The following is a 13,883-nucleotide window of genomic DNA, read 5'->3' on the forward strand; positions in this document are numbered from 1 at the left end:
TACATACATACATACATACACATACATACATACATACACAGAAATAAAAATAAAATAAAAATATTTTTCAATTAAGTTGGGATTGGAGAGATGGCTTAGTGGTTAAGAACATCTTACTGTTCTTGCAGCAGATCCAGATTTATTTCCCAAATAGTGGCTTATAACTGTCTATAATTCCTGTTTCAGGCAATATGGTGCCTTCTTCTGTCCGCCAAGAGCAGCAGGCACATACAGAGTCATACATACATACATACATACATACATACATATTTACACACATACCTACATACCAGAAAAACACCTGCACACATAAAATAAATCTCTAAAAAAAAAAAAACCATTACTCAACCTGACATCCCTGCTTACATCTTTATAAATATTTCCTTTATTAACTCCATCTCAATTACCTCCATGTGAGTGTGCCATATGTTGCCTTCCTGGCTGCAAGATAGATGCAGGAATAGGTACCAGGAGGGGCTCAAGAAAACACACTCCCAAAATAGTAGTCTGATATTTTGTTGCTCTCATGTAGTTGAGAAGCACACAACCGCCCTCCCCATCAGGAGAAAGTAGAACGCTGGCAACCCAAGGTATTCAGTGAAATAACAGTGGCAACCTATCACTGGTGGCAGCCTGGAGTGAATTCAGGTAGAGGGCAATAGATACAAACCGACTCTGGCACTTAGTTGCCATGGTAACAATGGTGATTGTAAAGACTGTAATCAGATGATGGCTGCTGAATACTCTAAGGACGGTAAACAAGGTGAAAAATACATCAAGTGCCTTAAATACCGAACTCAGAATCTGATGGGAAGTCAGAAGTCTCTATGGCATCTCTAACAGAGTCCATCTCTTTTGCTCATTGGACGAATATGAATGAGGACCAAGACTAAAGATTCTTTCAATAGTTGCAGGGTTAAAATCCTGATGAAGCACTGAAATCTGGAAAGCTGGTGATATAACCAGTCTAACAGAAAGAATGTTCTAAAGAGACACGTGTCCGTTGCTTTGGCATTCAGACTACAAAAGCAATAGTCCCTGAAAAATTGCAGTTTTCCCAGGCATCTCACGCCAGAGGAAGAAATTGTCACCCAGAATAGAAATAGTTTTCAAACGTTTCGGACATACTGTGGCTGGGACTACTTAGCTATTCACACCTTGGCTCCTTACTTAAACCTAAACCTCATGTCAGGACCCTGAAGACAGCCTTGGAGAGCTGCCAGTCTTCTGTAGCTCTCTTCTCCATGTATAAATTATATATGTCTCCCTTTTCTGTGGTTCTCTATTTCTTGTTTGCTCAATTGACCTATTTAGGACAGAGGACAAAGCCTGGCTTATTGATAAGATCTGACAGGCTAGGTTTGAGCCTAATAACTGCTAACAGTATGACAGCGAAGTGATCAGGCACTTGACTAGCATGCAGAAGGTTCTGGATTAGATCCCCACCATTGAGGGGAAATACCCTGAAATCTCCAGCTTCTGTCTCCCACAATAAGTTAACTGTGCTAATGGGAAAGTAATGAGACTTTGAGATGTTAGAAAGAGCTCTACAATCTGAGCTGAAACTGTCCTAACCCTCCAACAGGAGAGTTAGAGCTGCTCATGTGCCGTAAATTAAAACATTTCAAGGACCATACCTTAGGAAGGTGCCCCTTAATGAAATGTGATTTTCCTAAATATCTGCTTCCATGGCCTTCAATAGTCTGGGATCACATATTCAATGGAATTTTATGGTCATCGGGCCAAGAAGAATATAACAACACTTTATTAAGACAAAGGGGCTGAGGTAGATGCACTATGGGAAATTGGGGTTTACTGACAGGATCCGCGGAAGCAGCATTGAGTCAGCTAGGCTGTCCAAAAGTAAGCTACAGGTAGCAAAGCTGAGACGTCAGAAGTTCCTTAGAACATAGCAGGCATGGGTAACTAGTTAAAGTGCTAGAGGACAGTAGAAAAGTTAACTTGATATGCTATATGTGTTTTCATCCACGGCTACTTGGCCATGTTCTTCTCAGAGGACCAAAGGCATTAAGAAATTAACTGAAGCTCCTACAGCTGATAAACACTTTCAGAAAACAGCTGGATACAAAATGAGCCTTGAACTCATCGGTGCTAGAAGATATTTTCTAAGTGAAACACTGTCAGCACAGGCACTAAGATCAGCAATTAATAAATGGGACCTCAAACCGGGCGGTGGTGGCACACGCCTGTAATCCCAGCACTTGGGAGGCAGAGGCAGGCAGATTTTGAGTTCGAGACCAGCCTGGTCTACAGAGTGAGTTCTAGGACAGCCAAGGCTACACAGAGAAACCCTGTCTCAAAAAAACAAATAATAATAATAATAATAATAATAATAGCAAATGGGACCTCATGAAACTGAAAATCTTCTGTAAGGCAAAGGACACTGGCAATCAGACAAAATAGCAACCTACAGAAAGGGAAAAGGGTTTTACCAACTATAAATTCAATAGAGGGCTAATATCCAATATATATATATATATATATATACATATATTTTATATATATATAAAATAAAAACCAGATATCAAGAAAACAAATAACCCAACTTTTAAAGGGGGTGCAGAACAGATCTAAACATAATTCTCAATATAGGAATTGCAAATGACTAAGAAACACTGAAATAAGGGTTCAACATTCTTAGGCATCCAGGAAATGCAAATTAAAACCTCTGTGAGATGACAGTTCACGCTCCTGAGGATGTAGAGTAAGGGGAGTACTCGTCCATTGCTGGTGAGGGTGAAAATCTGTGCAGCCAGTATGGAAACCAGTGTAGTGGTTCCTCAGGAAGAGGAGAATAGATCTACCTCAAGACCCAGCATTACCACTCTTGGGCATACGTAAAGGATACTTCATCCTACCACAGAGGCTCTTGCTTAATCGTATTCATTATTATTCTATTCCTAATAGCCAGAAATTGGAAATAACCTGGCTATCCCTCAACAGAAGAATTGATAAAGAAAATATGGTACATTTGTGCAATGGAGTATTATTCAGACACTAAAAATGAAATCATAAAATTCACTGGTAAATGTATAGAACCAGAAAAAATCATCCTGAGTGAGACACCCCAGACACAGAAAGACAAATGTAGTATGTACTCACTTACATGTGGGTATTAGCTGTTAAGTCAATGATCCACTGCAACCACAGAACCACAAAGGGTAGGCAAAGAGTAAGGGAGTAGGATGACAGATAAGAAGAGGGAGGAAATACAGAGAGAGAGAGTTAAAAATAATGGTCATTTGAGAGGTAGTATCAAAACTTAATACAGTAGAAGCTTCCTAAAATACATACAAATATAAAGGTGATCTAAATGAAATCACCAAGTAAAGGAGAGACAGGGTCCCAACTGGCCATCTCTTGTCACCAAATGAAGCTTTCAGTCCCAGGACTGGGTTACATCTAATTGAGTTTCTGGCCAAAGGGGTCCCATGAGAATCTCTAAACAACCCAAGCTGTTGTTGCAAGATTATAGGCTGCTCTCCACAAACAGACAGCAAGGTCCCATTGCTAAAAACAACATCTACACAGCTCATTGAAAGTGGTGATGGATGCCAGACTGTTGCCTACACAGAGCCTTCACCCCTACATTCTAGCCTCTTTGCTGCAGGATGCTACTCTGCATGCTACCAAAAAAGTAACATGAACACCAACCCAGCCACAAACGCTTTGGTCTGCAATGGTCTACAAATGTCCTGCCTGCCAGGTATGCTAGAGCAAAGATGGCACAGAGCTTGAAGGAGTAACCTTCCAATATCTGACTTGACTTAAGGCCCACTCCACGTGATAGAATCCATATCTGACACTGCTTGGGTGGCCAAGAACATGAGACTAGATAGCCCATGGTCCTAGGGTAAAACCACTGCTCTTCTAAAACAAAACAAACAAACAAAAACAGCGATAAAATGACCTCTAATGACATTCTGCTATACCCACAGATCAGGGCTTGATCAGACGTCATCAGAGAAGCTTCCTCCTGCAGCAGGCGAGAACAGATACAGAGAACCACAGCCAGACTGTATGCATAGAGTGAGAGCCTGAAGAATATTCCACCCTAAATGAGATGTCTCCATCGTAGAGACTGAGTTAGCACTCAAGGGCCTGCACCGATTTGTACCAAGTCCTTTATGATCTTCCAGTTTGGTGTTTTTATGGGATTCCTAAATTTACGAATGAGTGGGTCTCTGCTTCTTTTGCCTTATTTTTGGATTTTTTGTTTGTTTGCTCAATTCCTTGGTGTTGGTTTTGTTTTATCCTATATTTTATTTTATTATTATCCCTTAGAAGCATGTTTGACTTTTAATTAGAGACAGAAAGGGAGTGGATCTGGAAGTGGGAGGAGAAACCATAATCAGGATATATTACATGAGGAAAAAATATTTTTTCAGTAAAAGGATAAAAAAGAAAGAAATTGAACTGACTCTAATGATAAAATCTAAAATGCTATCTTGGTTGACTAATGAAAGTATCCTTATTAAAAACAGGTCCAAACCAGGCAGGTGGTACACGCCTTTAATCCCAGCACTCAGGAGACAGAGGCAGGTGGATCTCTTGAGTTCAGGGACACCCTGGTCTACAGTGTGAGTCCCAGGATAGTCAGGACTACACAGAGAAACCTTGTCAAAAAAAAAAGGCAAAATAAAACAAATAAAAACCAGTCCAAAATGGAGTTTTGGTCTAAGATCAGTGGGATTTGTATTCTTTTGTGATTTCTGGCCTCAGAATATGTCTTCTGAGTCAATGTTTAGTAAGCAGGAGACTCCTGTATAGATTCCCTGGTTCATAGAGTGGGATCTACTAGGGCCAGAAGAGGGTACTGAGCAGCAAACAGAAGTTCAGAGAATCGGGCCAGCCCAACCCACTCTCCCTGAATAAGCTAGGAACCTAAAAGCAAGGCCACCATCCCAAGGATTACAGACTCGATTCTACTTCATGATGATCACACAGAGGCAGAGTTGTAATTCCAACTGCATCCTTCAGTAGTTTCCTCAGCAGTTTGCTCAGCCTCTACAGACTTTTGGAAAACAACTCTACATTATCACGCACTCACTCCTGGCATCATTCATGACCAATTCTGGATGCAGTAACTTTGTAAAGTAGAACAATAAAGCCCTTGGAAACGGGTACGTAGGAATGAGCTTAACAAAATCTTTTCCTTACCACTGCTATGATCAGAGATAGTCAGAAGCAATTTAACCTCTTGGAGCAAAATAAGTATGCTACCTTCCTCATACCTCAGCCTATGCTGGTAATCTAGAGATGCCCTGTTTGGAACGCTATAAAACTTCACGTATAGTATAACACTCAAAGAATCGCCACATGAGTGAAGATCAAAAGGTCATAGTCCATGTCGTGATACATTTTCTAAAGTATCACTCACCACGTGGCTGCTTATCCCTCATGGATCTGACTTCTTGCTGGCTTAACTCAAATTGCACAGGTTTGGTTTCTTCTTCTTCTTCTTCTTCTTCTTCTTCTTCTTCTTCTTCTTCTTCTTCTTCTTCTTCTTCTTCTTCTTCTTCTTCTTCTTCTTCTTCTTCTCCTCCTTCTCCTTCTCCTTCTCCTTCTCCTCCTCCTCCTCCTCCTCCTCCTCCTCCTCCTCCTCCTCCTCCTTCTCCTTCCTTCTCCTTCTCCTTCTCCTTCTTCTTCTCCTCCTCCTCTTCCTCCTCCTCCTCCTCTTCCTCCTCCTCTTCCTCCTTCTCCTCTTCCTCCTCCTCTTCCTCCTCCTCCTCTTCCTCCTCCTCTTCCTCCTCCTCCTCCTCTTCTCCTCCTCTTCCTCCTCTTCCTCCTCCTCCTCCTCTTCCTCCTCCTCCTCCTCCTCTTCCTCCTCCTCTTCCTTCTCCTCCTCCTCTTCCCCCTCCTTTTTTTCCCTTCTTCTTCTTTCTCTCCTCCTGCAGGCAGCTGCTGGGGTTTATAGCTTGCCTGCCCTGGGGTCTCTCCTTTAAGCTCTAATAAAGCTGTCCAATCTGAATAAACTTTTGCTGGTCACTGGAATGGGGGGGGGACACGTGGTCCCAGCTAGCAAAAGAAAAGAAGTATGACCGCCAAATGGGTGGGCGGTCTCTGCAGACTCTGGACACAAGGTGGTGTGCCACATGTGACTTACCCTTTGCTCTGAAAACTCCCATGGGGCTGTCAGTTTCAAGTGGGGTCCAGAATAAGAAGTTCCTTTGCTAAAGATCTGGGCATCATCTCCTGGCCAACAAGTCTCCAGGCAGTCAAAGAACAGAGCAGGCAGGGCAGTCTCTTCCGTGGATCTCTGCAATGGTTGTTTTGCACAGCTGTAGTGAAGGAAAGATACTTAGTAAAGGAAGGGGTATAGAATCACACACTGGAAGGAAATCATTGTCTAAAATGACATGAGACAATAGCCTGAAATGAAGAAAAGGGACTTAATGTCCCTGGCGAAATATTTGCATACTGTGGTGGCTGTGACCCGTTTTACATGATGTTTCTGACGCTCATTTATTTTATTGTATGTTTTAAAACCTCTTTTGGGGGCTGGAGAGATGGCTCAGCAGTTAAGAGCACTATCTGCTCTTCCAGAGGTCCCAAGTTCAATTTCCCAGCAACCACATGGTGGCTCACAACCATCTGCAATGAGATCTGATGCCCTCTTCTGGTGTGTCTGAATACAGTGACAGTGTACTCACATAAATTAAATAAATCTTTGAAAAGGAAATCATTTTGACTTTTCAAGACAGGGTCTTGATGTATATAGCACAGGCTAGCCTTGAATTCATAGCAAGTCTCCCAATTTTAAGTGTGAGCCACATTGTCCAACTATTTACCTTATTTTTAATTATCCCTAAAAACATAAATTTTTACATATTTATGGGCAATAGTGTAATTTTCAATACATTCAAACATAATATAATGTTTAAATCAGTATAAACATTGATCTTAAACACTCAACATTTATGATTTAAAACAAAAATATTTTATAACAATATTTTCTATTCCAAAACAACCACAGTTCCCTGAAAGATAGTTTTTTTTTTTTTTGTAGGAGCAGAACTTTGCTGTCTAGAGCATAATCTTTTTCTTTTAATATTTATTTATCTGTTTATTCACTTATTTTATGCAAATGTGTGTGTGTGTGTGTGTGTGTGTGTGTGTGTGTGTGTGTGTGTGTGTGTGACTGAATGTATGTGTGTCCACAGAGGTCAGCAGAGACTTTCAAATGGATCCCCTGGAACTAGAGTTTTAGATGGTTGTGAGCCAGTGTCTGGGTTCTGAGAATCAAACCTGAGTCCTCTGGAAAAGCAGCCAGTTCTCTTAACCACTGTCCCCCAGGGCCCTGAGACTCTTTTTTATTGGTTTCCAAATCAGCACGGAGAGGCCAGAGAAAGCAGAGGACAGATGCCCTGTCACCTATAACCTGGCCTTATTTCCTGCTATGGCCAGGTTAGAAACAAGTGGTATCTTTCTCACACATATCCTTCCTGACAAGTGTGACCAACTGAAAGTGCCTCTGTCTGACCCCACCCCAATGCCGAACCCTATTCTTTTAAGATGGGGTCTTAGAGGCAGTTCAGCCCCGAGGGTGATTCCCTAATGGTGAGATCAGTGACCTTGTAAGAAGAAAGGCCTGGAGGCCCATGCTTGTAGTCCCAACACTGGGAAGCAGAAGCAGTAGGATCATTCACAAGTTTTAGACCAACCTGGGTTACATAGTGAGTTTCAGGACAGTGTGGGTTTTATAATGAAACCTTGTCTTAAAAAAAAAAAAATCCAAAACAAAATCAAATAGAGCTGCCTCCCATCTATCTCCCCTTACCATGGGAGGATACACAGAGAAGACTGTTGTCTGTAGACCAAGAAGACAGCCCTCTCCAGGGATGCTGGATTAGCCGGCACCTGGATCTAGATCTTTCAACCTCCAGAACAAGAAACATAAACATTTGTCATTTAAAACAAAGTAAAACAAAAACAAAAGCAAAAAACAAAACACAAAACAACAACAAACCCCACATGTCATTTAATCCATCAGTCTCTAGCGTATCAGTTATAGCCATGGGAAGCGCCAGCTAATAGCCAGGGGGTTGTGAATGTGCTTTCTTGGAGTATGAATGTGCTTTTTGTTTTGTTTTTATTTCCCTGGTCTTTAAATATATTTTTTTAATATTTTGTGTGTACGAGTGTTTCCCTGTATATATGCATGTGTACCACATGTGTACAGTGCCTGAGGAAGCCAGACAAGGGAGTTACATACACTGGAACTGGAGTTACAGGTGGTTGTGAGCCATCTTGTGGGTCCTGGGGAATCCAACTGAGGCTCTTTGCACAACCAGCAAGTGCTCTTAACCACTGAGCCATCCCTCCAGCCCCACTTCCCTGGTTTTTAAAGTAAATAAATCTTTTTTATTTTTTTTTTAATTTTTAGAAAATCTTTGAGACCTTCATACGTGCATGTGATACATTCCGATCATATCCTATCCATCCTTTCCTAGTTACCTCTCCTCTCCAACACTCCCCACCTTCCACCTCCTGCATATCTTCTGGGTTTTTGTTTTGCTTTGATTTGGGGTTGTTTGTTTGTTTGTTTGTTTGTTTAGAGACAGGGTTTCTCTGTGTAGCACTGGCTGTCCTGGAACTCCCTCTGTAGACCGGGCTGGCCTCGAACTCAGAAATCTGCCTGCTTCTGCCTCCCAAGTGCTGGGATCAAAGGCGTGCACCACCACCACCCGGCTTGGGTTTCTTTTTTTTTTAATAGACCATCAGTTGCAATTTGTTTTACTCCACAGTTGACCTACCGAAGACCACAACATTGTGTAAAATGTACTGTCCCTTAGCCAGAAGCCATCAGCTGTCAACAGCTTCTCAGGCAAGAGGAGATCTTTGTCAGTCCTTAGCCCCCATGCTGGAGCATTGACTGGCTTGGATTTGAATGGGTCTTGTGTAGGCGACTACTGCAGCTGTGAGTTCATGAGTGCAGCAGTCCCATCATGTCCCCAAGGCACCATTTCACTCTCTTGCTTCCTCTAATCTTTCTGCCTCCTCTTTCATCATGGTCCCTGAGCCTTGGGAGGAAAGGGGGTGAGTTAGAGGCCTCGTTTATGGCTGACTATTCCACTGTTCCCTACACTTCAAACAGTCATGGATTTTTACCCTAAAAGCTATTCACTGTACAAACAAACATCCCTGATAAGATCTGAGCTGCACTGGTCAATTTATTGACATGGAGATGCACATAGAGATGGTGGTTTCATGCTATGTTCATTCAGCAAAATAACAGTAGTAGTTTTACCCCTGGCTCCTGATTTACAGTGCTGGGTGCACGTTTCTCCTAAAAGCAGGCCTGAAATCTGATCAGTTGGTACTCATGCACTGCTGCACTCGTGAGCACAGTTTGCCATGCTCGTCACTATTATAATTCACAATTGGGAAAGACTTCTGATGACTTTTGTATTCCAAGAGCCGCCATAGCTGCTTGAAGTACTAGCTGATAGGAAGAAAGTTTCCTGGTCAGTATCAACTTGATTTCTCATTGTCCTGTAGCCATATTGTGTGGTGTCCTCAGTGGCAAGGTCTTGCCACACTGCTCAGGTGGCCAAACAGAAGCAGTAACAATAGCCTGTATAATTTTGAGGGTCTCCAGGCCAACCCCTGAAGGTTTGACACCCCCAGCCAACACCTGAAGGTGGACTGTTCTACATACAACACTGGTCTTTCATTTGGCATCCTGTGAGTTGACACCCAGACTTAATTAAGTGCATGTATCCTGTGGCTTCAGCCATCACGGCCATCTCTTTCTTCAAAAACTGCATAAACAGTGATTCTGACCAGCTGAGCCTATGGTGTCGGAGGAGCAAGGAGCACAGAAAAACTTCGGAACAGTTAGCAGCCTTTGGCATGGGAAAAGCAAGAAGGAGTTTGATCTGGGCGCAAATGTAGAGGACCAGGCAGTAATTGCATGAGGTTTACACCATTTCCCTAGGAAGAGAGAACAGGCAACCATGCTCCTTCTGAAGCTGCTCCCCACCCCCACCCCGGCCCTCCTGGCAGAAATGCTGGACAGAATGGAGTGTGGAGGCAGAGGGCAACTGCAGCAGGAGCATGTCAGTCAGGCAGTCCCGGAGCCAGGGTAGCAGAGGCGCCCACATGTGCATGGGATCGTGATGACGCCCCAGGGAGTTCGAGGCAGCATAATGATTTGTTGCTCCCTAACCACACAGTTGTCAGTGGTGGCGGAAGGCAGCGGTGATGTTGTTGTTGTGGTTTAGTGCTTGGCAGCCTCCAGGCGCTGTGCTAGCTGGCTCTCAACAGCGTTTCTCAGCAGCTCTCTGCCAACCCCTGGGCACAGCCTCCCCAGCACCCAAGTCCTAGTCAGGCTGGCCTCCTCCTCTCCTTCCTCCTCCTCTCCCTCCTCCAGGATGCAGGCAGTGTGCAGCTAGGGAGGCAGCAGACTGAGATGCTGAGGTACTAATTGTATTAATGAAAATGGCAAACACACATCCTTTCCATCTGGCAGCACAAAGGAGAGGCTGTTGGGGATGCAATTACCCTCTACAGGAGAGAGTAAAATATTTGTCAGGTTTAGCAATAAAATTAATATCCCCCAATTACTAGAGCCTTGCTAATGAGACAAATATAAATTGCCTTGCTTAGTTGCAAGAGGAAGAACCTGTCACATGAAATTCAAAGTGCCATGTTATGTTTTATTTTCTTCCTTTCCTTTTTCTCCCCTAAACCTAGGCATCTCTGCCACCAACACACGCATTTTGCATCCCTGACAATTCAGAATAGAGAAGCTGGAGATGACGTTCTGATGGCTGCAAAAGGTCCCCTGTCATCATAAACGGGGGTGCTAAACTGGGTGTTTTCTGTACCAGAGGGCATAAAACTAACCCAGGACCCCAAAGACAAGATAGCTGAAGCTTCCGCACCCTGACCCACTAGCCACCCTTCTCGTTCCATTTTCCAGGGCTCCTGCAGTCCGTGGTATAGTAGCCCACTTTCCATCAGATAATGCAATCTCCAACCTATTTTTTTCTTTGTGAAATTTGTATATAGCAAAAGCTGGGTTTGCTTTGAGCAGAGCATATGCGCTTCATATTTATTGGAATAAGTTTCCTAGTTCCTTAGCATTCTGTTCACTGATATTCAGTATGTTAAAAATATCTCTGCTTTCCCCCCGATACTCAGTAGTAGGCAGCCACAGTTTGCCTCTATAGTTCTTCTGGGCAGAAACCAGAACATGCTCTCTACAGCCCGAGGGAGTTTGCTATACCTTGGCAGAGCCTGACCTGATTTCCCACCCATGAAGAGAAATACTATTTTCTTGCTTTCCACCAGCGTCACAGATAATGGTATTGGGCAGCTTCATTCCCGGAGCCAGAACCTTTATTTCAGAAAGGAAAAGGTAAACTCCTTATTTTTCACTGTGGAAGTCTGGAAGTATAATCCCTGTTACATGAGTGGAATATGTTTGTGCAGAAGGTAAACAGAAAGGAATCTAAACTCTAGTGCTTTTGCAACTCCAGAAGTTGTGGTGATCTCAGTGGGTGCACACTTCTCAGGAGGGGTGCGCTGTGAATCTCTGGGGACATCACTTGCTGAGTCATTGGTAGGTTGTCTCTGGAATTTCCCAGAGGTCCAATGCTGAGCCCCTTTAGATGAGGGAGCTATCATCTTATCAATGGGACATTGATTTTTACAACTCCAGCAACAAGGAAACAATGCACAAGCGGTCCAATGGACCAATACTGTGCACAGTATTAGAAACTGGAGTTAAAACGGCAGGATCAAAATTCAAATGCACAGTTCTGTGTACAAGAAGGGGAGACGGCGTTAGGCAAAGACAGGGGTGGAAAGAGTATGGAGTCATAACTAAGAGAAAAGAACAAATTTCTTGGAAGATACTTCAGTGAAATGTGTCCATCTGTGCTGCTAGAGAACACACGGTCACACATACTCACACACACACATACATGCATGCACTCTCAAACACACACATGCATACACAGACACATGCACATACACTCATACACACATGCACTCACATGCATACATGCACACATACACACACTCATGCACACACACACATACACATACATACTCCTACCTTGTCAAAATCTGATTACAACAATCCCTGCAGCCTATGGTCTTGACTGAGTGAAGGAGCTATCCAGAAGAGGCTCCAGAGTAGCTTGATAGGCTGTCTTCCTAGACCTAGCCTTAACGAGAACCCTGAAGCAGCCCAAACATCCACTCACGGTTTTAGATATTCTTTTATTAGTTGACTATCAATAACTTGATGTATCTGTTTACACATAAACAACGTATCAAATGCCTATGGTGTGCTTGCTGCAGCGGGGATACAATGATGAAAAACAAGACAGAGAAATGACATTCCCAGATCAACCATCAAAGCTGAGTCCATCAGTTATAAAGGCAAAGCCATTTTGTGTGAGAAAGATTGTAATCACAGCTCCATCTTGGGCTACCTGGAAAATAGCATTCCCTGTCTTGGCAATAGCAGTTGGATCTCCCACCTGGTCTCCGAGCAACTGCAACCACAAGTAAGAAGTGTGGAGAGCAATATTTATTGAGTGCCTGTTGTATGTCTGGCTATACGAGGTTTTCATATAGATCGCTGAGACAAACATCACTGCTCTCATTTTTTGCAGTTGAAGAAGCCAATATTTCAGAAGCAAGGGAAGTTGTCTAAGGTTACAGAGCCGATAACCTAAAATTTGAGTCAAACTACAGACACTAACATTCCGTGTTCATTCTGATAATCAGGTGATTATCTCCACTTGGGCTTTTGGCCAGGAAGGGTGAGGCAGCATGGGAAAACAAGAACTGAAGTCACTCTCAGTTGCTGTGGGGATGTCCGTGGTGAAGTGAAGCACAGAGAGGTCATTTGGAGGCCGGTACAGCTTGGTCTGAAATCAATCTCTGGATACACCAGTTCTCCCGAGGCGTTTGTTTCATCTGCCCTACCCACAACCCCTGGAACCTGCAGGAACAACCATGCACCCAAGTCTCCACTATTCATCTGGAACCAACCCCTTTTCTCCCTGGTGTTTTCTAGGTGAGATGAAGTAGGAATACTGCAGAAGCAAGGCGGGGTGTGAGTAAGGAAGGAACTGCTTATGTAATAGGGATCCACGCCATCTAGAGTACGTGGACCTCTCTGGGAACCACAGAGCCGATTTTCCCCCAGGGTTCTCTCTCAAGATCATTCACACTTGGGCCAACCCTCTTGAGCAAGTCACAGTCACCTTCTCCAGTGTCCTGACAAAGACATGTGCTTCCTCCCCTTTCTCCAGGATAGATCCCGCCCCACCCCACCAAGACATGCCAAGAATCATCACAGGTGGTCTTGTTTCTACCCCCAGCCAACACCTTTGTCACTTTCATGATCTACATGGCACCTTTCTGGGCTTGTGCCCACCCCCAGTTTGTCTCTCAATGCCTTTCAGCCTTTTTCAAAGTGCCTAAGATGACTGAAGTTTTTTCTCCCGGGGGCCCAGCAAGGTTATCATGGTTTCTAATTATCAAGCTGTGAGCAGAGGAGGAGTGTCAGCAGCTTCTACTTAAGATGAAATGTCTCAGCCTGGAACCCTGGTTTCCAATTCCTCCTCCGCTGCTAATTACTTTTGTGTCCTGGGAAATTCACTTACCTCTCTTGACCCCAGTTTCTTCGTTCACAGCAGGGGGTTAAACCAGATGCCTGAGACAGTCTTTGCAGTCAGTTTCCTATACTTCGGAATCTAAACTACTTTACATCTTCTTTCATCCCATAACTTTGGAAATGACAAAGCTCAATGAGTTGGTTGCAAGGGACCACATAAGCCATCCAAGGCCCTTCCCAGCAACCATCTAGCCACTCACTGACTTCACCATCTTTCACC

This window comes from Apodemus sylvaticus, chromosome 7 (genome assembly GCF_947179515.1).
Source record: "Apodemus sylvaticus chromosome 7, mApoSyl1.1, whole genome shotgun sequence".
NCBI classification, from domain to species: Eukaryota; Metazoa; Chordata; class Mammalia; order Rodentia; family Muridae; genus Apodemus; species Apodemus sylvaticus.